Genomic DNA, 24153 nt, shown 5'->3' on the forward strand with positions numbered 1-24153 from the left:
TTCAACAGTCCAGCGAGAAAAACATTCTGGCCTTTCTTTGAGAACAATAAATACAACAGGTAATACGAAACGTCAAGAGACATCGAGATTCCATCCAGAAAAGCCAGGATTGTTTACTTTCAGACATTTTGATTTCTGAATCATGAATGGTGCTGCATCTGGCGAGATTAAGTTCTAAGCATTGGCACATTCACTGTTTCTACTGCTAGGTACACCTATCCACAGGGTAACGTTAGGTCACAGTGAACACTATGGGAGAGCACAATTCAACTAGCTTAAAAACCAAACAGTAAAACAATCCAGCTCAACAAATGGTATTTCAAAATATCAGCAGACTAGGCTCTAAAACAAATCTCAGAGTCTATCTCAGAGTATACATACAAGCCAAGATTTCTTCAAGAGCAATTAGCCAACAAAAATGTATTTCCTTGTAGTGTTTAAAACATCCAACACCTAAATCTACAGACATGTGCATACAGCAGTGGAAGCTACCCAGATGAGGAAAGGGAGGACCATCCTCCTCAGTGAATTTCATAAAAATCTGAATAGTTAAAGGTAAAAATAAATAAAACTATACTACATATTCACGTTAAATAATCAATAAAAACACATTTGAAGGTATACAGTAGCCTCAACAGCACTCCCTGGGGTAGCACCACGGGGTAGTGGGAGGACAGCTAGTTTCGGTCTTCCTCTGAGTACATTGAGCGAAATGTTTGTGCTTCTAGTTCCGACAATGCAGTAACAACTACCTTATACAAACACAAGTGTAAAGGGATGAAGAATATGTACATAAAGATGTATGAATGCGTGATGGTACAGAACGGCATAGGCAAGATGCAGTAGATGGTATCGAGTACAGTATATACATATGAGATGAGTAATGTTGGGTATGTAAACATATAAAAGTGGCATTGTTTAAATTGGCTAGTGATACATGTTTTACATAAAGATGGCAAGATGCAGTAGATGGAGGCTCATGGTTCTCACCCCCTTCCATAGACTTACACAGTAATTATGACAACTTCAGGAGGGTGCCCTCTTTGAAGCAAGAGCATTGTATTTTTCACTTACACAGCTAGCAAATGCAGCTAGCTAGTTTAGCCTACTCAAATAGAGAGGGATGCCTTGTTAGCTAGCTGGCTAAGGCTACCAAACACTGGAACTGGTTTTATTACATTTATTGCCACCGGGGCCACAAGTGTAACTGCTTACCTGTTTGCTGTACTGCATGATTGTAGTGAGTTTACTAACACGTTAGTTCTAGTAGCTATGTTGACTATGACTAGCTAATATGGTGACAACGATGTAAGCCGTGTGTAGCGGTTATCGGTTATAGTATGAAGGTTTGGCTTGGAAAGGTTTTGCCTGGTCACAGACAGCTGTTGTGTTGGGCACTGAAGTCCACAAGCAAAGAGAAAAGGAGAGGAGTGCGTGTAGATGCAATAACCTATTGATGTTACATTGAGCTGGGTGAATGAAATATGAATGACAGTCATTCAATATGCTGAAATAGAAATAAGGCCATGTTGGGGCCTCCCGAGTGGTGCAGCGGTCTACGGCACTGCATCGCTGGGATGTCCTTGTCCCATCGTGCTCTAGCAACTCCTTGTGACTTCAGTCGCCAGGTGTATGGTGTTTCCTCTGACACATTGGTGCGACTTGCTTCCGCGTAAATGAGCAGTGTGTCAAGGAGCAGTGTGGCTTGGCAGGGTTGTGTTTCGGAGGATGCGTGGCTCTCGACCTTCGCCTCTACAGAGTCAGTACGGGAGTTGCAGCTTTGGGACAAGGCTAACTACTGATTGGATATCACAAAATTGTGGAGAAAAATAAAATACAAATAATACTACCTTCAAAAAATAAAAGCCATGCTCATAAAAGTGCATTCTTTCATCACATGTGCAGTGCACTCTTCCATCACATGCACAGTTGATTCTCAAGAGCTTCCACACTAATGAGATGCTATTGAGGCTAGAGGTCGACCGATTAATCAGAATGGCCGACGAATTGGGGCCGATTTCAAGTTTTCATAACCGTAAATCGGTATTTTTGAGCGACGATGTGCCAATTTTTTTTTATATACCTTTATTTAACTAGGCAAGTCAGTTAAGGACCCATTCTTATTTTCAATGACGGCCTAGGAACGATGGGTTAACTGCCTCGTTCAGGGGTAGAACGACAGATTTTCACCTTGTCAGCTCGGGGGACCCATTCTTGCAACCTTACAGTTGACTAGTCTAACGCAATAACGACCTGCCTCTCTCTCGTTGCACTCCACAAGGAGACTGCCTGTTACGCGAATGCAGTAAGCCAAGGTAAGTTGCTAGCTAGCATTAAACTTGACTGAGCGGTGGTAGGCAGAAGCAGGCGCGTAAACATTCATTCAAATAGCACTTTTGTGCTTTTTGCCAGCAGCTCTTCGTTGTGCATCAAGCATTGCGCTGTTTATGACTTCAAGCCTATCAACTCCTGAGATGAGGCTGGTGTAACCGAAGTGAAATGGCTAGCTAGTTAGCGCGCGCTAATAGAGTTCCTAACATCACTCGATCTGAGTCTTCTAGTAGTTGTTCCCCTTGCTCTGCATGGGTAACGCTGCTTCGATGGTGGCTGTTGTCATTGTGTTGCTGGTTCGAGCCCAGGGAGGAGCGAGAAGAGGGACGGAAGCTATACTGTTACACTGGCAATACTAAAGTGCCTATAAGAACATCCAATAGTCAAAGGTTAAATGAAGTACAAATGGTATAGAGGGAAATAGTCCTATAATAACTACAACCTAAAGCTTCTTACCTGGGTATATTGAAGACTCACGTTAAAGGGAACCACCAGCTTTCAAATGTTCTCATGTTCTGAGCAAGGAACTGAAACATATTGCACTTTTACTTTCTTCTCCAACACTTTGTTTTTGCATTACTTAAACCAAAGTGAACATTTTTCATTATTTATTTTAGGCTAAATTGATTTTATTGATGTATTATATTAAGTTAAAATAAGTGTTCATTCAGTATTGTTGTAATTGTCATTATTACAAATAAATACGTTTTTATTTGTATTTTATAAAATAGCTTTTTTATATATTTAATTATTAGTAGTTAAAAAAGGTTTTATTTTTATTAAATCGGCCGATTAATCGGTATCGGCTTTTTTGGTCCTCCAATAAAATCGGTGTTGAAAAATCATAATCGGTCAACCTCTAATTGAGGCCACACTACTACAATGTCTGAGCCAAGGACTACATGCTTTCTGATAAGTTTTGATTACAATACTGGGTTGGGTGAATCTATTGCATATGACATACATGATTTATTGTCAACTAACAAATAGTAGCCTACAGCAAAGTGTGTTAAATCATTTCTAACTTGTTAATTTCTGCTAGTTAGTTTTTACCATGTGGGTTTTAGCTTGTTGAGCCTCCTACTGAAGAGTGTTAACTTCTTGCGTCGAGCAATCCCGGATCTGGGATTCTATTTATAGCCTCAACCTCATTAGCATAACGCAACGTTAACTATTCATGAAAATCGCAAATGAAATGAATATATTTGCTCTCAAGCTTAGACTTTTGTTAACAACACTGTCATCTCAGATTTTCAAAATATGCTTATGAACCATAGCAAATCAAGCTTTTGTGTATGAGTATTGCAAGCTAGCTTAGCATTTTGCGCAGCATTTAGCACGCAACATTTTCACAAAAACCAGAACCAAATAAATAAAATCATTTACCTTTGAAGAACTTCGGATGTTTTCAATGAGGAGACTCAGTTACATAGCAAATGTTCAGTTTTTCCTGAAAGAATCTTTGTGTAGGAGAAATCGCTTCGTTTTGTACATCACATTTGGCTACCGAAACGAACCGAAAATTCAGTCACCAAAACGTCAAACTTTTTCCGAATTAACTCCATAATATCGACCGAAACATGGCAAATGTTGTTTAGAATCAATCCTCAAGGTGTTTTTTCACATATCTCTTCATTGATATGCCGTTCGTGGAAGCCTGCTTTCCCCTCAGAATCCCATGGAAAAATACCAGCAGCTGAAAATGACGCACCAATTTCGACGGAGGACACCGGGCGGACACCTGGAAAATGTAGTCTCTTATGGTCAATCTTCCAATGATATGCCTACAAATACGTCACAATGCTGCAGACACCTTGGGGAAACGATAGATAAGGCAGGCTCATTCCTGTCGCATTCACAGCCATATAAGGAGACAATGGAAAACAGAGCCTCAAAAATCCTGCTCATTTCCTGGTTGCCGTTTCATCTTGGTTTTGCCTGTAGCTCCTGTTCTAGGGCACTCACAGACAATATCTTTGCAGTTCTGGAAAATTCAGAGTGTTTTCTTTCCAAAGCTATCAATTATATGCATAGTCGAGCATCTTTTTGTGACAAAATATCTCGTTTAAAACGGGAACGTTTTTCATCCAAAAATGAAATAGCGCCCCCAGAGTTTCAAGAGGTTAATTCACCGTTTTCCATACGTTTCATTTTAAAACATCTTACAAAATGAGTTGTTTAATCTGACTGCTTAACTAATCGTTACAAGAAAATGCCACGGGCACAATCTGATATGTGGAGACATTTCACATGGAGACATATACCACAATCTACCTCACCAAGCAGAGTGAGAAGAATAAGAGCACCACATCGAAGCTGCCCAGCAATACCAGTTGGGGTGGTGTTGTCATCATGTTTGACAGTCTCCTGGAGGGAAGGAGTCTCTCCAAGAAATGGCCATATCACAGTCTGCCGATATGGACAACCCCATCAAGAGGATCCTCCTGGATGATGTATCTTGGGAGAGAATGGTAAGCAGCCTGAAACCTATAGCAGTAGCCATTGCACGGATTGAGGGAGACAATGCCATTCTGTCTGATGTTCAGACTGCTTGCAGATGTAAGAGAAGAAATCCATACTGCCCTGCCCACTTCACTGTTACTCCAAGCAGAATTATGTCTACTTATTATAAGGTAAAAGGTTTGTCTCCATATGATATGGTAAATATATCCAATGCAAAAAACATCTACATTTAAATGCTATTAATAGTAATTCCCATGTATTCCCGTTAATTCCCACCTCTGAATATTCCCCAAAATGTGCAACCCTCGTCCTACTTAATCTTAAAATGGCACAGGCGTATACACAAACGGATAGGGCCGTGTTCAGTTTCCTATGAAAAACAGAAACACTTTGTTCTTCCACCATTTCAGCCCAGTGGTGCCCACCAATCTCTGTACAAATGATTCTCTAGTAATTCAGAACGTCGATGAAATTAATTGAAGTGGGAATAATACGTTTCATTATGCACCTACGCGTATGAATAAAACATACGAAAACCTCGATTTTGTTGAGAGATTGCCTCAAACACAAATCATATGAAGACACTAGTAAACCTGAACATCAAATGTCAATGGTCCTACTGTCACCTTAAGAAGGGGGTAGAGAGGCATAGAGAGAGGGAGAGAGATAGTAGCCCTAATCCTGGGTGTCCCTACCGATCCACTATCATCCTCCAGCTGAGCGAGAAGGCTCCACGTGTCTCTCAAAGCTGTCGGCAGATAGTGGTGAGTCTATATCCTGCCTCAGGTGGGCAACTGAAGCGTAAGGGATGGAAGGGAGGACCTTGGAGATTGAGGGTGGATTTCACTTTTCAGTGATGGTTTGAATTACATCAGCCTCACATTCCAACACTGCCTGGCAATGGTGAAAACAACCAGCTGTGGAAAAAGTACCCAATTGTCATACTATAGAAAAAGTAAATACATGTTAACAGAAAATGACTAAAGTAAAAGTCACTCAGTAAAATACTACTTGAGTAAAAGTCTAAAAGTATTTGGTTTTAAATATACTTAAGTAAATGTAATTGCTATAATATACTTCCTTATATTAAGCAAACCAGATGGCACCATTTTCATACATACATGAAGAGAGGGGCACACTCCTACACTAATTTACAAACAAAACATTTGTTTTTAGTGAGTCCGCCAGATCAAATCAAATTGTATTGGTCACACACACATGGTTAGCAGATGTTAATGTGAGTGTAGCGAAATGCTTGTGCTTTGAGTTCCGACTATGCAGTAAAATCTAACAAGTAATCTAACAAATTCACAACAACTACCTTATACACACAAATGTAAAGGGATGATTAATATGGACATATAAATATGAGAAATGGCAAGCGGCATAGGCAAGATGCAGTAGATGGTGTAGAATAAAGTATATACATATGAGTAATGTAGGATACGTAAACATTAAAGTGTCGTTATTTAAAGTGACTAGTGATACCTTTATTAAGTCTGTATTTAAGTGGCCGGAGATATGAGTCCGTTGGCAGCAGACTCTCTATGTTAGTGATGGCTGTTTAGAGGCAGTAGGGATGACCAGGGATGTTATCTTGATAAGTGTGTGAATTGGACCATTTTCCTATCCTGCTAAGCATTCAAAATATAGTGAGTACTTTTGGGTCTTAGGGAAAATGTATTATTTTCTTTAAAAACTTATGGCTGGGGGCAGTATTGAGAAGCTTGGATGAATAAGGTGCCCAGAGTAAACTGCCTGCTACTCAGTCCCAGTTGCTAATATATGCATATTATTAGTATATTTGGATAGAAAACACTGACGTTTCTAAAACGGTTTGAATTATGTCTGAGTATAACAGAACCTATATGGCAGGCAAAAACCTGAGAAAAAATCCAACCAGGAAATGGGAAATCTGAGGTTGGTTGTTTATCAACTCATTCCCTATTGAAGAAACAGTGGTATATTGGTCATGTTGCACTTCCTAAGGCTTCCACTCGATGTCAATAGTCTTTAGAACCTTGTTTGATGCTTCTACTGTGAAGTGGGGGCGAATGAGAGGGGAATGAGTCAGAGGTCTGCCAGAATGCCTTGAGCTCGTTACGCTCATTCACGCGAGAGCGAGCTCTGTTCCATTGCAATTCTACAGACAAAGGAATTCTCCGGTTGGAATATTATTGAAGATTTGTTAACATCCGAAAGATTGATTCTATACTTTGCTTGACATGTTTCTGCGGACTGTAACGGAACTTTTTGACTTTGTCTGCTCCTAATGAACGCGCTTTGTGAGTTTGTTTACCAAACGCGCTAACAAAAGGAGCTATTTGGACATAAATGGCAGACATCGAACAAAACAAACATTTATTGTGGAACTGGGATTCCTGGGAGTGCATTCTGATGAAGATCAAAGGTAAGTGAATATTTATAATGTTATTTCTGACTTCTGTTGACTGCACAATATGGCGGATATCTTTTTGGCTTGTTTGGGCTCTGAGCGCCGTACTCAGACTATTGCATGGTTTGCTTTTTTCGTAAAGCTTTTTTGAAATCTGACACAGCGGTTGCATTAAGGAGAAGTGTATCTAAAGTTCAATGTATAACACTTGTATTTTCATCAACATTTATGATGAGTATTTCTGTAAATTGATGTGGCTCTCTGCAAAATGACCGGAGGTTTTTGGAACTAGTGAACATAACGCGCCAATGTATATTGAGATTTTTTAAATATAAATATGAACTTTATCAAACAAAACATACATGTATTGTGTAACATGAAGTCCTATGAGTGTCATCTGATAAATTAATCACTAACCTTTGATCTTCATCTCAATTTCTTCTTTTTGTGACTCCTCTCTTTGGCTGGAAAAATGGCTGTGTTTTTTTGTGACTTGGCTCTGACCTAACAATCGTTTGTGGTGCTTTCGCCGTAAAGCCTATTTGAAATCGGACACTGGTGGGATTAACAAGAAGTGTATCATTAAAATGGTGTAAAATACTTGTATGTTTGAGGAATTTTAATTATGGGAATTCTGTCGTTTTGAATTTGGCGCCCTGCACTTTCACTGGCTGTTGTCATCAATTCCATTAGCGGGACCTCAGCCCTAAGAAGTTATTATGGAATGTAGTGAAGTAAAAGTTGTAAAAAATAAAGTAGATACTTTAAAGTACTAAAGTATTTTTGGGGGGTATTTTTACATAAATACTTTACAACACTGAAACTGAGACTCACGTTGTAACCCTGTTCGTCACCCCATTTTCCAGTGACAATCCCTCCCTTCCCAGAACACTTAATTCACTGTACCTCGCCAAGCGGTGAACGGAGGGAGCAGTGCCGAGTGCAGTCTCTCCTTTCGCTCAGCGTGTTAACGTGAAATCTGTTCAGCCAGAGCACACGGCTCTCAAGAGGCCTCTTGAGTAAGGGTGCTTTGCTTTAACCTACAGCCAAAACTTTCAGCACTCCCCACCACTCCTTTCCCTGCTTACTTCTTTACACAGGCCAATAGAATTCTGGCACAACAGCCAGGCTGAGAGAGCTTCACAACGATAGGACAGGTGCAGGATTTGCAAAAGCGTAGGCTACCACAAAGCCAATTCAATTAGTTTGACATCTTCCAGAATTGTCAAACACTGATTAAAAAAACCCAGAAAAATCAAGAAACAACTGATTCCTGATTGTTTATGTTTAATCTTTGGTAGAGTGAGAAATTTGGAATGCTGTTGTTACAGCTACTTTCCTCTGACATTTACAGTTAATGGTTAACAACCCTTTGAAGAATCCTTCAGAAAACAGAGGATCTGAAATAGGCTTGGGCGATATACCGGGGTATTTCGAAATACTGACGGTATGATATGGCAATGCTTATGACTATAAATTAAGTGTAACTACAAGAAATGTAGGAGGGGCCAAATAAAGTATATACACACAGCTCAGGACTCCAGTTATCCATTTGTTTTGCTAACTTGCTAGCGAAGTGGCTAAATCAAGCTTTTTGGTTACAGCAGAGACAGTCTAGCCTAAGTAAGAGTCTCTTTAGCTAACATTCCACTCCGAACCACTCCTCGTCATTGCCAAAGAAACTGGCCTGTCTGTCATCTTCAAATATGAACATTCAATCATTAATGAGCGGGGAGAACTGATGAGTTGATAACCCTCACAGGTTATCCTCCAATTACAACAATTATCCAAATATTGGAACTCACTTTTTTTCTCCACAGAATACGCTGGTATCCGGTTGCTAAGCAACTGTTTGTCCAGATGAAACTAATCTGTCAAGTTGCTTGCTCAGTCTAAATACATACGGCAAGTCCAACCACAAAACCTCTGCTTTGATTTTAAGCCTCAAAATACAATAACTTGCCTAGCTAACAGTTAAATGTTTTGACTTTGTCATAGTTCTAATTCTATATTCAAGGCTCCATGTTGTCGTGGAACATATTCATGTTATTTCCAACAACCAACGAGCAACTCCGCCTTAAATCCAGCTGCATATTGAACATTGAGACTGCTGAAAGGCCAGTCTCTTTGGCAATGAGATGGAGTGGCAAAGACTGGTACCAGACTACAGACATTCAATCTTCAATACCCTCCTGGATCAAGATCCCTGTTGCCTGAATTGTTTTGTGCGGTATGGTACAGAAACGGTATGAAAATCTAGATACCGCCCAACACTAATCTGTGCGCTAACCAACCCACAGTTGGAACACCGTGCCTGGTGTGATGCCAAGGTGTTATGTTTAACTTTCTTTGTGCCACATCCAGTGTTTTCAGATGGCAGTGTGCAGATTGAGCCAGCGATAAGCAGGGGGAAAGAAAATCATTCCTGGGGCTTATCTTCCATTCACATTCCTTAGAGAACGCTCCACACTCAACAGGAATAACAGCTACACTTCAGCTTTGCTCGAGTGTGAGTTTGTAGAGGGGTGGCCTCTAACAGAGTAGAATGCAGGGAGGATGATGAGAGGGAGCCTGCTCTGAAACAGCTTTCTTTCAGGGGAGGAATGAGAATCTTCATATTGGGAAAAATACTATTTCTAAAGGAATACAGTTGCATGGCGTATGGCAGGGAAAACACTGTGCTTGAAATGGATGCAGTATGGAGAAGATAGACTTACATTAAGTTGAAATGTTCCACAACAGGTGCACGAAAATTGTTCCAGAGGATTACTTACAGCAGAGAGATTGTACAATGGTCTCACTGTCTGCACAATGTTTTTAAAAAACGAGGTGACAACGTTCTTTATGCTATATTTATTTAAGGATCTAGGCCTAAGGTGAGAAATACAATGCAGAATAAAACATTCACTGAAAACAGTGGCATAGTTCCACATAAAACCAACAAGGTATTGTAGCAAACAATGAATAGAATGGACTTTGAACCTCTAACCCTGGCAATTTGACTGGTTATCTTACGTGTATACTGGCAATAGCTGCTTGGTATTATGATGCAATCATTTCCATGCCAATGTAGAATGTAAATTCAAATGATAACTGATATGGCTCATGCAATGGATTTTTTGTAATGTAAATGGAGTTGAATCAACAAAAATCACAGCACATATTGATGGGTACAATTCCTGCTTTGCACTAATGGGTACACTCGCAATGGCTGCCAGTCCACCCATTATGCCATCATTGACTTGAATGCGGACGCCCTTTCTATTCATTCTATTGAAGTGCCTTCAGAAAGTCCTGACTTATCCCACATTTTGTTGTGTTACAGCTTGAATTCAAAATGGATTAAATAGGTTTCTCTCTCACACACACACACTTTTAGAAAGGTGTAATAGTTTGTAGAAGCACCTTGGGCAACTATTACCTTTGAGTCGTGTTTTGTATGTCTATCAGCTTTGCAAATCTGGATTTGGGGATTTTTTTACTCATTCTTCCTTGAGGATTTTCAAGCTTTGTTAAGTTAGATGGGAAGTGGTGGTGAACAGCCATCTTCAAGTCTTTCCACAGATTTTCAATGGGATTGAAGTCTGGGCCACTCAAGGACTTTCACATTCTTCTTCTGAAGCCATTCCAGCTTTGCTTTGGTTGTATGCTTGGGGTCATTGTCTTGTTGGAATGTAAATCACACCCCCAGTCAAAGGTTGTTTACACTCTTTGGCAGGTTCTCATTAAGCATTTGCCTGTATTTGGCGCCATTCATTGTCCCCTCTAGCCTTACCAGTCCCTGCTGCTGAAAAGCATCCCCATAGCATGATGCTGCCACCACCATGCTTCACGGTAGGGATGGTGTTAGAAGGGTGATGAGTTGTGCCTGGTTTCCTCCAGACATTACACTTTGCATTCAGGCCAAATAGTTACATTTCTCTCAGACCACAGAATCTTTCACGTGCCTTTTTGAAAATTCCAGGCATGCTTTCATGAGCCTTTTTTTCTCAGGAATGGCTTCCATCTGGCACCTCTCCCATAAAGGACAGATTGGTGAAGTGCTGTAGAGACTTGTCCTTTTGGCAGGTTCTCCCATATTAGCCAATTAACTCTTTAGTACTGTCAGCGTGGTCATTGGGTTGTTGGTCACCTCCCTGATACAGGGCCTTCTTGCCTAGTTGCTCAGTTTAGTTGGTCAGCCAAGCTCTATGCAGAGTCTGGTTAGTTCCATATTTTCTCCATTTCCCAATGATAGACCACTGTGTTCTTGGAAACTTTCAAAACAAAATGTTTTATACATTTCCCCAGATATACCTCATGACAATTATATCTCTGAGATCTACAGACAGTTCCTTGGACTTGACGGTATAGTTTCTGCTCTGACATGCACCGTCAATTGTGGGACCTTATATTGACAGGTGTGTTGATTTCTAAATCATGTCCAAAGATTTTAATGTGGTTTCCTTCTGGCCACTCTACCATAAAGGCCTCATTGGTGGAGCGCTGCAGAGATGGGAGAACCTTCTAGAAGGACAACCATCTCAGTAGAGGAACTCTGGAGATCTGTCAGAATGACCATCGGGTTTTTGGTCACCTCACTGACCAAGGCCCTTCAACCTCAATTGCTCAGTTTGGCCGGGCCACCAGCTCTAGGAAGAGTCTTGATGGTTCCGAACTTCTTCCATTTAAGAATGGAAGCCATTGTGTTCTTGGGGACCTTCAATGCTGCAGAAATGTTTTGGTACCAGTCCATAGATCTTTGCCTCAGCACAATCTTGTCTTGGAGCTCCATGGACAATTCCATCCGCCTCTTGGCTTGTTTTTTGCTCTGACATGCATAATCAACTGTGGGACCTTATTGACAGGTGTGTGTGCCTTTCCAAATCATGTCCAATCAAGTGAATTTACCACAGGTGGACTCCAATGAATAATGAATAATGGAAACAGGATGCACTTGAGCTCAATTTCGAGTCTCATAGCAAAGGGTCTGAATAATTGTGTAAATAAGATATGTTTTCAATTTCCTAAAATGTCTAAAAACCTGTTTTTGCTTTGTCATTATGGGGTACTGTGAGTAGGTTGATGAGTCAAGAAGTTAATTTAATCAATTTTAGAATAAGGCAGTAACGTAACATAATGTGGGAAAGGGGTCTGAATACTTTCCAAATGCATTGCAAGTATTACAAGCAAAGTTACATAGTGTCAATAGATCCTCCTTACCTGTAAAACAAACAGATCCAAACTAGCTGAAGTATAACAAATTGGAAACCTGTTATTTAAGTATCACTTAACATGTCATGGCTGCAATCCCCCTATCAGGATAATTGTCATCAACAACCTCTGAATAGCATAGCGCTACATACAATAAATATTACTATAAATATTTCTATTCATGAAATCACAAGTGCAATATAGGAAAACACAGCTTAGCCTTTTGTTAATCCACCTGTCATGTCAGAGTTTGAAATTATGCTTTACAGTGAAAGCAATCCAGGCGTGTGTAAGTTTATCGATCGCACGATAAAACGTTAAGTACACTTAGCATCAGGTAGCTTGGTCACGAAAATCAGAAAAGCAATCAAATTAATCATTTACCTTTGATGATCTTCGGATGTTTTCACTCACGAGACTCCCAGTTACACAACAAATGTTCCGTTTGTTCCATAAAGATGATTTTTATATCCAAAATACCTCAGTTTGTTTGTTGCGTTATGTTCAGAAATACACAGGAAAGAGCGGTCACGACAACGCAGACGAAATTTCCAAATAGATTCCATAATGTCCACAGAAACATGTCAAACGTTTTTTTTATAATCAATCCTCAGGTTGTTTTTAAAATATATAATCGATAATATATCAACCGCAAATGTCTTTCACAGTAGGAGAGGGGAAAACAATGGCTGTCCAAATTCTGTTGCGCAAGCAAAACTCATGTGACCACTTGACGCGATGTTATCGTTCTGGCTCATTTTTCAAAATAAAAGCCTGAAACTATGTCTGAAGACTTGACACCTTGAGGAAGCGATAGGAAAAGGAATCTGGTTCATATCCCTTTAAATCCAGCAAAGGGAAGCAATGGAATATGGGGTTTTCAAAATAGAAGCCACTTGTTTTGATTTTCCTCAGGGTTTCACTTGCAATATCAGTTCTGTTATACTCACAGACAATATTTTCACAGTTTGGGAAACTTTAGTGTTTTCTATCCAATACTACTAATAATATGCATATATTAGCAACTGAGACTGAAGAGCTGTCCATTTACAATGGGCACATTTTCATCCAAGCTACTCAATACTGCCCCTGCAGCCATATGAAGTTAAAATTCCCTTAGCGGTGTTGGTTTGGCATGAATATGCTTTGTAATTTGTATAAAGTGTGTTAAGGTTGTTTGCCCATACACACTTGCCGAGTGATGTCATTTCATGTGTGCATCCTCCAGCCAAGTGGTGGGATGGGACAGTGTGTTCCCATGTTGAAGCTTCATCGGAAACTAGCAAGGATGTTTTTTTCTCCACTCTCCATTATATGAGCCACAGAAGACAGGAAACTGGCCTCGTTAGTTCGGCTATCTTCTCATTGCACAAAAAAGGAGTGTCTCCACTTTCCCTTCCAGCAAGCATGGCAGTGGACATTCAGAGAAAACCCAGTCAAAATCATCACACCATGTGTAATAGGTTAGATTTCATGGTGTACTCGAGCAGCCTAAATGTTGCAATTATATACTTCATGGGAGTGTGGTGTGCATTTGGAGTTAATTGGGTTGGTCAACAGCTAGGAGATAAGAAGTAGTATTAAGGAGAGCAAGAGATGAGGTGAATAAGGTGGAAACAGCAGCCCTGCATGGCCCCAACCTGTCAGAGACTTGGCAATGCAGAGATAGGATTTATCTGCAATGAGCAATTACCACCCAGCTAAAATGTATTGCATTTTCCAAATGGCTTTTTCCACCCTTTGGCTCCAATACAAACTCAAGCTCAGCATTGTAGCTTGCCTAAACACTATGGAACTGAGAAAAATAACAATGTTCAAAAATGTATTATTAACAGCCTGATTTTAGTGGGGTCACACCTTACATTACCTTCCACTCATGCCATTTCAGTAACCCTGAAGGCTACTGTAATTACCCTAGTAACAAAACAAACATGTTGTTAGACTTGTTACAATCATTTGGGGCTAGCCTAATTGCTTTGCAATGACATAAAATTAAGAGGTTTTTGATATTACTCAAGTCCAATATCAAAGCCACTAAGTTATGACAGAGTAATATTGTAGGTTAGCAAGGTTACAGCAACATGCACATTTGCATGAACTAATAACCAATGAATTGCTTTGATATGGTTTTGGAGTAGGGCCAATAGCCCTGCAAAATGATACAGTTTCCACAAGGGCTTCACTTCAGAACATGTGTTCCATAGATTCAGCAAGCCATGTCTTCCGCTGCGTTCTACATTCTCCTTCTTGTAATGTTCCATAGGATCACGTGGTACACGATTGTATTTATTAAAGTGAAAATGTGGAAAATGTTCTCTCTGTGTGCAGGTGTGAGAGAGCAGAAGTCAAGTACTAACCCCTTTTTAAATCAGCTGTCTGAGCATTGCATTGTTACACATACAGTAGTATCTGGCCATTAGCCTGGTAAATATTTATTTTTTCTCATGGAAAACCACCTTCCATTAGAGTTACTGCTTTCAACAAGAGTTTCATATGAACAGGACATCCTGGGTTTTTATAAACCATAAAAGTCCAACAAACTTATGATCAATGATAGTCATGTGACGTTTCCTTATTGCTGGGTGTGGTATTCAAACATCAAATCCCACGAATATAAATGACTTTCTCAATAGCCTGACCAATGACTATTTATGAATGGAAATTGATCACGTAATACAATTCGTTCCTATGAGAACACCAAATAGTGCATTTGAAGCCAAGGAAATCTTAAAATGTCGTTTCATGTTGGAGATTTACGTAGACATAACATGAGCAGCTTGAGCTACTCCAGGTAGTGACGTTGCAGGCTAGCTAAGTGCTGCCCCCTCTCATTGAGTATTTCAAGCAGCATTCCGACCGGGGTACTGCAGGCTGCCAATAGCTACTCCAGCGATTTCAGAATAACCGGTTCAAGGACATACATCAAGTGTAATATAAAATTGCCATTTTCCCATTCCCTATAAATGGGAGATCCGTTTTTTTTGCAAAGAATGCCTGCAGTACCGTGCTCGGCCTTGAACGTCGTGGCTTCAATGAGAGGGGTCAGTCGTTCTCCCCTGAGCCTGACTGACATTTTCTATTAAGTTCAACCCACAGTTAATGTCTTAATATACAGATGAGCACATAATAATGAGCTTCAGGTTATGAAAATGTAGCTCTTACAATAAAGCATCCTTATATGAAACTAGCAGGATGTATTATTATTATTATTAGGAGCATAGATGAAATATTTGCCATTCTATGAAGCTTGTGAGAAAATCCTCCCTGAAATCAGATCGGGGGCTATTTGAAGTTTGAACAATGTCTAGCTAGTGTTCAAAAACCATAGTCTCAGTTTGAAAATTATGAGCATGGGAAAAATCAGACTTCAAAATTAGGCGGCGTGGTTGCTGTGTAGTGTGAGTTGCGTGCCTTTGAAATACATATTTTGCAATAGTCGAATGTTCTGTACAATTTGAACAAACTTTACTTTCACAGTGTAGCACTGAAATGAACTTGGTGTCAGACTTAAATGACTTGTTTTGCATACATTTTACAAGATGTAAGTCTTCAAATCCTGAATAATCGATTGAAGGAATGTTTTGACGTGTGCAATAGGTCGTAAACTAATGTATAGCCTTTAACAGTAGCAACGTCGATGGGATATTTAGCTGAATCTTGCTACAGGCACCGTGAAGACAGAGTGACACAAACAGGACTCTGCGCTATAATGTTAATTGTTGAACGAAAGTCCAGTACAAACGTAGATAACTAACTCGTCACACAATTTGAACTTGCTATTGTGTGTATAACATTTTTCATAATGTGAAAAACTGAGAGTAAACAGAACAGTTAATATAAAAGTAACTCACTTCTTGTTAGGCGACTGTTTCACGTGTGGTTCAAGCGTCAAAGCCTCAAAGGATATCAACGTGAGTCCATGAACTTTCACTTGCAAAGTCGTTCCTGTTATCCAATCAAAGTAAAAGGTAGCATGTCCTTTTTGACATAGAAGTAGCCTAATTTCGTTCAACAGTCGTATTTCAAAGAAAGACAGAGCGCCTCAAACTCTCGCAGTACTAGACTACTAGCGCGCCACAGCTGCTGTCTCGATAGAAGAGCAGTAGCAGGTCCTCACAGCAACTTTTCCAAACCGCCAGTCACGTGGAGTAGGCGCTACGTAAACGCAATCTGGATTTTATTTGACTCTCAAAAACACTCCTCCAAAATAACAAGTATGTTTGCCATGATTTACAGTTGTTTCCTTCGAATGAGAAGGATTTATAGTTGTTGTCCTCTATATTTTCTTACTTTGCTTGCTATCAAATCTTAAATAGGCCTATGCATCCATGATAATGCATTCAATCTTTATTTTGGTTGGCCAACCAAAATTGTTTTTCAATTGTTGGCTATAAAGGTTCATGAAGCCAATATTTGCAACACATTTAATTGCCTGGAATTATTGCTTGGAAACGTACAGTATGTATATTTCCTTGATTAACTGCACAAAGTTCTGCACTAATTGACTAGTAGCCTATTGGGCTAAATAAATGTTGTCAATGTACACACCACATGCCTGCTGTTGCCACCCTTGCCTGCCAGTGTGTTCATTCCCATAGCCATGCCAACAGTGTGCTGTTCCATAGGAATTCCCACAGACTGTGCCCAGTTTAAGAAATCATAGACCTCATGACTTTGTTTTTTTTTATAGCGCCCCCCAGACCATAATTCCACCCACGGGATTTCTTGGGGGGCTGGGTCTGAAAATAAATCTGCCTTTTAAAAATGCATTTCATGCAATTCCACCTCATTTACATGATGGAAGACATTAGCTGAATCTTTTTTAATACCACACAAATGACTGAAACGAGTGGCTACTCTGACACTGACAAACTGAGATTAAACAGGTTTTGACTTCAAACCAACAATAGCCCAGGCCAATGAAATGACACACAGATTGTACAATATTAGGAGGAGTATATTATAGGCTACAGTAAGCTACTAATGATGAAGATGAAGCCATAGGCTACTCATGGTGATGGCCGATGTGCTTGTTGTGGCAATAGCTTACCAAATCTACACCAATGTGCCGGAGGAAACACAGTTCAACTGATGACTGAAGTCAGCCTGCAGGTGCCCGGCCCACCACAATGAGTCGCTAGAGTGCGATGAGCCAAGTAAAGCCACCCCCAGAAAAAACGTTCTATTTGTTCTACAGACAGCAGTGAGCATTTGCTTTCCAAACTGAATTTTTTTTCCGCGATTGTGTTTTGAAATCTGCAAAAAGCAAACCTACAGCCGCAACCAACCATGGAAATATAATCCATAGATGGCAGTTCCCATTCAAGTCAGGGCTGGCACCCACTGCTAGTTTACCCATGAGTTTAACAGTCACATTGCAAGGGTAAGAGGCTCCAAAACCTTTCTATGGATTATATGTCTATGGCCACAACGCAAAAAGCTGTATATTTTGCATGCATGCCGCCAAAACTGCGGACTCCCGACTGTAAGTACAGTTGAAGTCGGAAGTTTACATACACCTTAGCCAAATACATTTAAACTCACAATTCCTGACATTTAATCCTAGTAAAAATCCCTGTTTTAGGTCTCTAAGGATCACCACTTTGTTTTAAGAATGTGAAATGCCATAATAATAGTAGAGAGAATTATTTATTTCAGCTTTTATTTCTTTCATCACATTCGCAGTGGGTCAGAAGTTTACATACACTCAATTAGCATTTGGTAGCATTGCCTTTAAATTGTTTAACATGGGTCAAATATTTCAGGGAGCCTTCCACAATCTTCCCACAATGTGTTGGGTGAATTATGGCCCATTCCTCCTGACAGAGCTGGTGTAACAGAGTCAGGAATGTAGGCCTCCTTGCTCGCATGCGCTTTTTCAGTTCTGCCCACAAATTTTCTATAGGATTGAGGTCAGACTTTGTTGTCCTTAAGCCATTTTGCCACAACTTTGGAAGTATGCTTGGGGTCATTGTCCATTTGGAAGACCCATTTGCGACCAAGCTTTAACTTCCTGACTGTTGTCTTGAGATGTTGCTTCAATATATCCACATAATTTTCCTCCCTCATGATGCCACATATTTTGTGAAGTGCACCAGTCCCTCCTGCAGCAAAGCAGTCCCTCCTGCAGCAAAGCACCCCCACAACATGATGCTGCCACCCCCATGCTTCACAGTTGGGATGGTGTTCTACGGGTTGCAAGCCTCCCCCTTTTTCCTCCAAACATAATGAAGGTCATTATGGCCAAAAAGTTATATTTTTGTTTTAAATCAGTCCAGAGGACATTTCTCCAAAAACTGCGGTCTTTGTCCCCATGTGCAGTTGCAAACTGTAGTCTGGCTTATTTATGGTGTTTTTGGAGCAGTGGCTTCTTCCTTGCTGAGCGGTCTTTCAGGTTATGTCGATATAGGACTTGTTTTACTGTGGATATTGATACTTTTGTAGCTGTTTCCTCCAGCATCTTCACAAGGTCCTTTGCTGTTGTTCTGGGATTGATATGCACTTGTCGAACCAAAGTAAGTTCATCTCTAGGAGACAGAACGCGTCTCCTTCTTGAGCAGTTTGACGGCTGCGTGGTCCCATGGTGTTTATATTTGTGTACTATTGTTTGTTTGTACAGATGAACGTTGGTACCTTCAGGCATTTGGAAATTGCTCCCAGGGATGAACCAGACTTGTTGGGGTCTACAGTTTTTTTTCTGAGGTCTTGGCTGATTTCTTTTGATTTTCCCATGATGTCAAGGCACTGAGTTTGAAGGTAGGCCTTGAAATACATCCACAGGTACACCTCCAATTGACTCAAAAGATGTCAATTAACCTATCAGAAGCTTCTAAAGCCACAACATAATTTTCTAGAATTTTCCAAGCTGTTTAAAGTCACAGCGAACTTAGTGTATGTAAACTTCTGATCCACTGGAACTGTGATACAGTGAATTATAAGTGAAATAATCTGTCTGTAAACAATTGTTGGAAAAATGACTTGTGTCATGCACAAAGTAGATGTCCTAACCGGCTTAACAAGAAATTTGTGGAGTGGTTGAAAAACGAGTTTTAATGACTCCAACCTAAGTGTATGTAAACTTCCAACTTCAACTTCAACTGTATACTGTTAACTGCCAAAATAAAGGAAACACTTGAGTAAATGATGGTTATGGTGTGTGTTATGTTATGGTGTGAGGTGCATTTTCCTGGTATTGTTTAGGTCCACTTGTAGAATCTATGCCGAGGCGCATTGAAGCTGTTCTAGCAACTTGTGGGGGCCTAACACCCTTTTAAGACACTTTGTGTTAGTGTTTCCTTTATTTTGGCAATTACCTGTATGTGCTTGTGATAAAACTTCATCCACTGCTCATAATAATGTCTGGAACGGAGCAGATGGAATGGCATCAAACACCTGGAAACCATGTGTTTGCTGTATTTGATACCATTCCACTGGTTCCACTCCAGTCATTACCATCAGCCCATTCTCCCCAATTAAGGTGCCACCAACCTCCTGTGATCCACAGTAATTATTTTTTAGAAACTATTGATCCTCTGTGGATAAATTATGCTCTCTGGTGTGTTTTGAACATTGAGAACATTCCTGTGATTGGCAAAAAAAGTATCTTATTTGTATATGTATTTTTGGGGGGCCCAGCCCCTGAATGACACAATTGACCAGTCACATTTATTTGTTATGCAGTTTATCTTTATTTTTCTATGAATCAGTTACCCAATCAAGGCAGGGCCACCCACTTATCCATGTGGACCCCCTACCTTCTCTCCTCTCCCATCTGACAATTAGCATAGCAGCAGGCAGCAGCAGGCTATCCACACTCATTGTGGTTGGCAGTTGCAGTAAATATATATACACACACAAAAATATATATATACACATATATAATCTATACTGTATTTTTTTTTTTTTTTTTACTTTTTAGATCCAACGCCGATAAGCCCTGCATTAATCAGACCCTGAGTGTGCTGTGTCCAGTTTTCTGCTTGGTTGTGTGTGAGTCATCCAGTTTCTTTAGATACCTCTAACTCTTGTCCTGGCAGAGTTTCTCTTTTATACACCAAACACAGGGAGAACAGGTTTAATATGTCTCAGTAGTTTTAAAAAGGTTCTCCTCCTTTTCTTCTTTCATGACTGGTCACGAGGAAAATAAACTAGCAAACAAAATAATTGAAGACTATTTGGACATTATTGGGACACTTGGATGGGGATATGACAATGGTGATCCATGATTTTTGAATAAGAGATTATAAATCCTCTCGCTATCTATCACCTATTTTCTTGTTGCAGAAAGTACTGCACCAGCCATTGCTTCCTTGCTTTTGAGAAAACACTACACTCTTTGTAGTCCTGATGACTTGATCATAACATCAACCACTGGCATGAATCCACCATTCTGGAGAATTAGGGGTAAGGTCAGTTTAATTGCCCCATGAATATGAGTCATTTGGAGATCAGTATAAAATTCCCTAAGCACAAGCACTGATAGTCCAAGATATACAGTAGATTATGTTGGCAGTCATAGAAAATAGAACTGTTTCTCTGACCTTCAAAACTTCCTCTGGACCAATTTCCAATAGTTTGTGAAGTTCTGTGTTGTGTTTTCAATATCTCAAACCATGCAAGCATCTAGTTCAACATGTGGAGAGCGTTCATTGAAAGAATTTACATTTTGACTGTGATTCTTGGGACTCTTCTGGGACATACTTTTTTCCCCGTACCTCTGCAATGTGATTTACTGGGGCTTTATTATTGCTAGTACATTTGAACCTGTATGTTGTATGGTAGCAGTTTGCTGCTCTTACCAAGAGCCAACTGGGACAGGACAAGGTGGAGGCAGGGATTTCGTAGCATTACCGTCTCTACGGTACCCCACTCTGACAAACAGACTCAAACTAATGTCATATTTCCTCTTCAGTAGTTCCATGTGGAATGTGTGTGTGTGTGTGTGTGTGTGTGAGTGAGAGAGAGAAACAGAGAGGGTGAGAGAGAATCCAGGGGGTTAGAGAGGGCCATCAGGTATTTCCTGCCGGCTTGTCTGGGAATTTAGGCAGCTGTGTCTCTCTGAGGAGAGACTGGGAATTTGAGAAGCGGAGACGATGAAAGAAACTAAACGTTCAGCATGAAACTGAGTCAAGGTTACAAAGGCTCAACTCACCTCTCAAACTGCAGGAAAGGATTGCTCAATAAGTGGAAAAACAGAGTAGTTATTGCTCAATTCTGTAAGATCTTGTAAATAGGTGTTTTGTATACCACAGAGACTAGACAGATGCCACATATTCAGTTGGGCAGAAGAGGCTATGTGGACGTGCCAGATGGGTGGAACACTTTTTTTATGGTTGTTATCTACCTATGTATCTATCTACAGTGCCTGTCAAAAGTTTGGTCACACCTACTCATTCAAGGGTTTTCTTTATTTTTACTTTTTTCTACATTGTTGCATAATAGTGAAGACATCAACATTGTGAAATAACATATGGAATCATGTAGTAACCAAAAAAGTGTTCAACAAAACAAAATTTGAGATTCTTCATAGTAGCCACCCTTGATGAAAGCTTTGCACACTCTTGGCATTCTCTCAACCAGCTTCATGAGGCAGTCACCTGGAATGCATTTCAATTAACAGGTATACCTTGTTAAAAGTTCATTTGTGGAATTTCTTTCCTTCTTAATGTGTTTGAACCAATCAGTTGTGTTGTGATAAGGTAGGGGTGGTATACAGACGATAGCCCTATTTGGTAAAATATCAAGTCCATATTATGGCAAGAACAGCTCAAATAAGCAAAGAGAAACGGCAGTCCATCATTACGTTTAAGACATGAAGGTCAGTCAATGCGGAAATTTTCAAGAACTTTGAAAGTTTCTTCAAGTGCAGTCGCAAAAAACATTAAGCTCTAAGATGAAACTGGCTCTCATGAGGACCGCCACAGGAAAATAAGACCCAGAGTTACCTCTGCTGCGGAGGATAAGTTCATTGGAGTTACCAAATATTGTAGGCCAAATAAATGCTTTACAGAGTTCACAGCATTCTGACAGTACACAGCACTCTGTAGCAATAAGACATCCTATCTGGTATGCGCTTAATGGGACTATCATTTGTTTTTCAACAAGACAACGACCCAACACACCTCCAGGCTGTATAAGGGCTATTTGACCAAGGAGGAGAGTGATGGGAGTGCTGCATCAGATGACCTGGCCTCCACAATCACCCGAGCTTAACCCAATTGAGATGGTTTGGGATGAGTTGGACTGCAGAGTGAAGGAAAAGCAGCCAACAAGTGCTCAGCATATGTGAGAACTCCTTCAAGACTGTTGGAAAAGCATTTCAGGTTAAGCTGGTTGAGAGAATGCCAAGAGTGTGCAAAGCTGTCATCAAGGCAAAGGGTGGCTACTTTGAAGAATCTAAAATCTAAAATATTTTAATTTGTTTAACACTTTTTTGGTTACTACATGATTCAGTAAGTTATTTCATAGTTTTGATGTCTTCACTATTACTCTACAATGTAGAAAATAATAAAAATAGAGAAAAACCCTAGAATGAGTAGGTGTGTCCAAACTTTTGACTTGAACTGTATCTACACCGTATCTATCTATCTAATATAACTTTGTGATTGGTTGAGGAGCATTATTGCAGACCCTAGCACTCCCTCTCTCTGAGTTCCATCACCCTGAGGGCTGCTTTCACCCCTTCCAACCCTTGCAACACACACACACCTCTCGCAGTGGAAAACATAAACATCATTCCTGCCCATGACATCACTGTGGTGGAGCTGGAGTTGGGCTCCAGGAGAGGAGGGAGTGAGAACAAGGCGCCCTAGTCCCTGTGTAGAGAATAGGCAAAACAGGGGGATGAGAGGGGAGCGGAACGGCAAGGCCGGATCCTCTGCTCTTCTCCTAGCGCGGGCCGCTTCTCCTCCCCCCACGCGGACAGATGGCTGCCTCCTCTGATTCAGAGGGGTTGGGTTAAATGCGGAAGACACATTTCTGTTGAATGCATTCAGTTGTGCAACTGACTAGGTATCCCCCTTCCCTTCCTCTGACTGATCAAACACTCCTTTCAAACAGGGCATTCATGTAGCTTGTTTATGCAAATCAGTATGTTGAAGAGTTCATGCCCTGGTCATTACAGTGAAATAGGATTACATGAGAAATGTAGGAGAGAATTGGTCTTTTATTATCTGATGGGTGGGAAAGCAGGGCATGAGATCTGCATGTAAGATTAATATACATGTGTATAGTTTATAGAGGAGGACAAGGCTTCATTTCTAGCGTGTGTGTTTGGTTGTGTATCTCCTTGAACCAAACAGTGGGAGTAAATCAAACAACAAAGAGCATGTTTTATATTCTTTCATCAGAGTGATTTACTGGCTCTTGTTAAATCTTGTCTTATTTTTCAAATCAAACAAATGTTATTGGTCACATACACATTTTGCAGATGTTATTGCGGGTGTAGTGAAATGCTTGTGTTCCTAGCTCCAACAGTGCAGTAGTATCTTACAATTCACAACAAAACATACAAATCTAAAGTAAAATAATTGAATAAAGAAAATATATAAATATTAGGATAAGCAATGTCAAAGTAACATTGACTAAAATACAGTAGAATAGAATACAGTATATACATATGAAATGAGTAAAGCAGTATGTAAACATTAAAGTGATTAGTGATTCCATGTCTATGTATATGGAGCAGCAGCCTCGAAGATGCAGGGTTGAGTAAACGGGTTGTAGCCGGCAAACAATGGCTATTTAACAGTCTGATGGTCTTGAGATAGCTG

General features: G+C 40.2%; 1 protein-coding gene across 3 annotated transcripts in view; it reads right to left on the reverse strand.

Moving 5' to 3' along the window:
- The window catches only part of LOC135508061 (syntaxin-binding protein 6-like), a 97164-nt gene extending 80651 nt beyond the window's left edge, over positions 1-16513 (reverse strand). For all 3 annotated transcript variants that reach the window (XM_064927983.1, XM_064927981.1, XM_064927982.1), the window contains exon 1: positions 16234-16513. The gene's annotated coding sequence lies outside the window, so the exon portion shown is untranslated. The remainder of the gene's footprint in view (positions 1-16233) is intronic.
- Positions 16514-24153: the final 7640 nt, after the last annotated feature.

Source organism: Oncorhynchus masou, chromosome 21 (genome assembly GCF_036934945.1).
Source record: "Oncorhynchus masou masou isolate Uvic2021 chromosome 21, UVic_Omas_1.1, whole genome shotgun sequence".
Taxonomy (NCBI): Eukaryota; Metazoa; Chordata; class Actinopteri; order Salmoniformes; family Salmonidae; genus Oncorhynchus; species Oncorhynchus masou.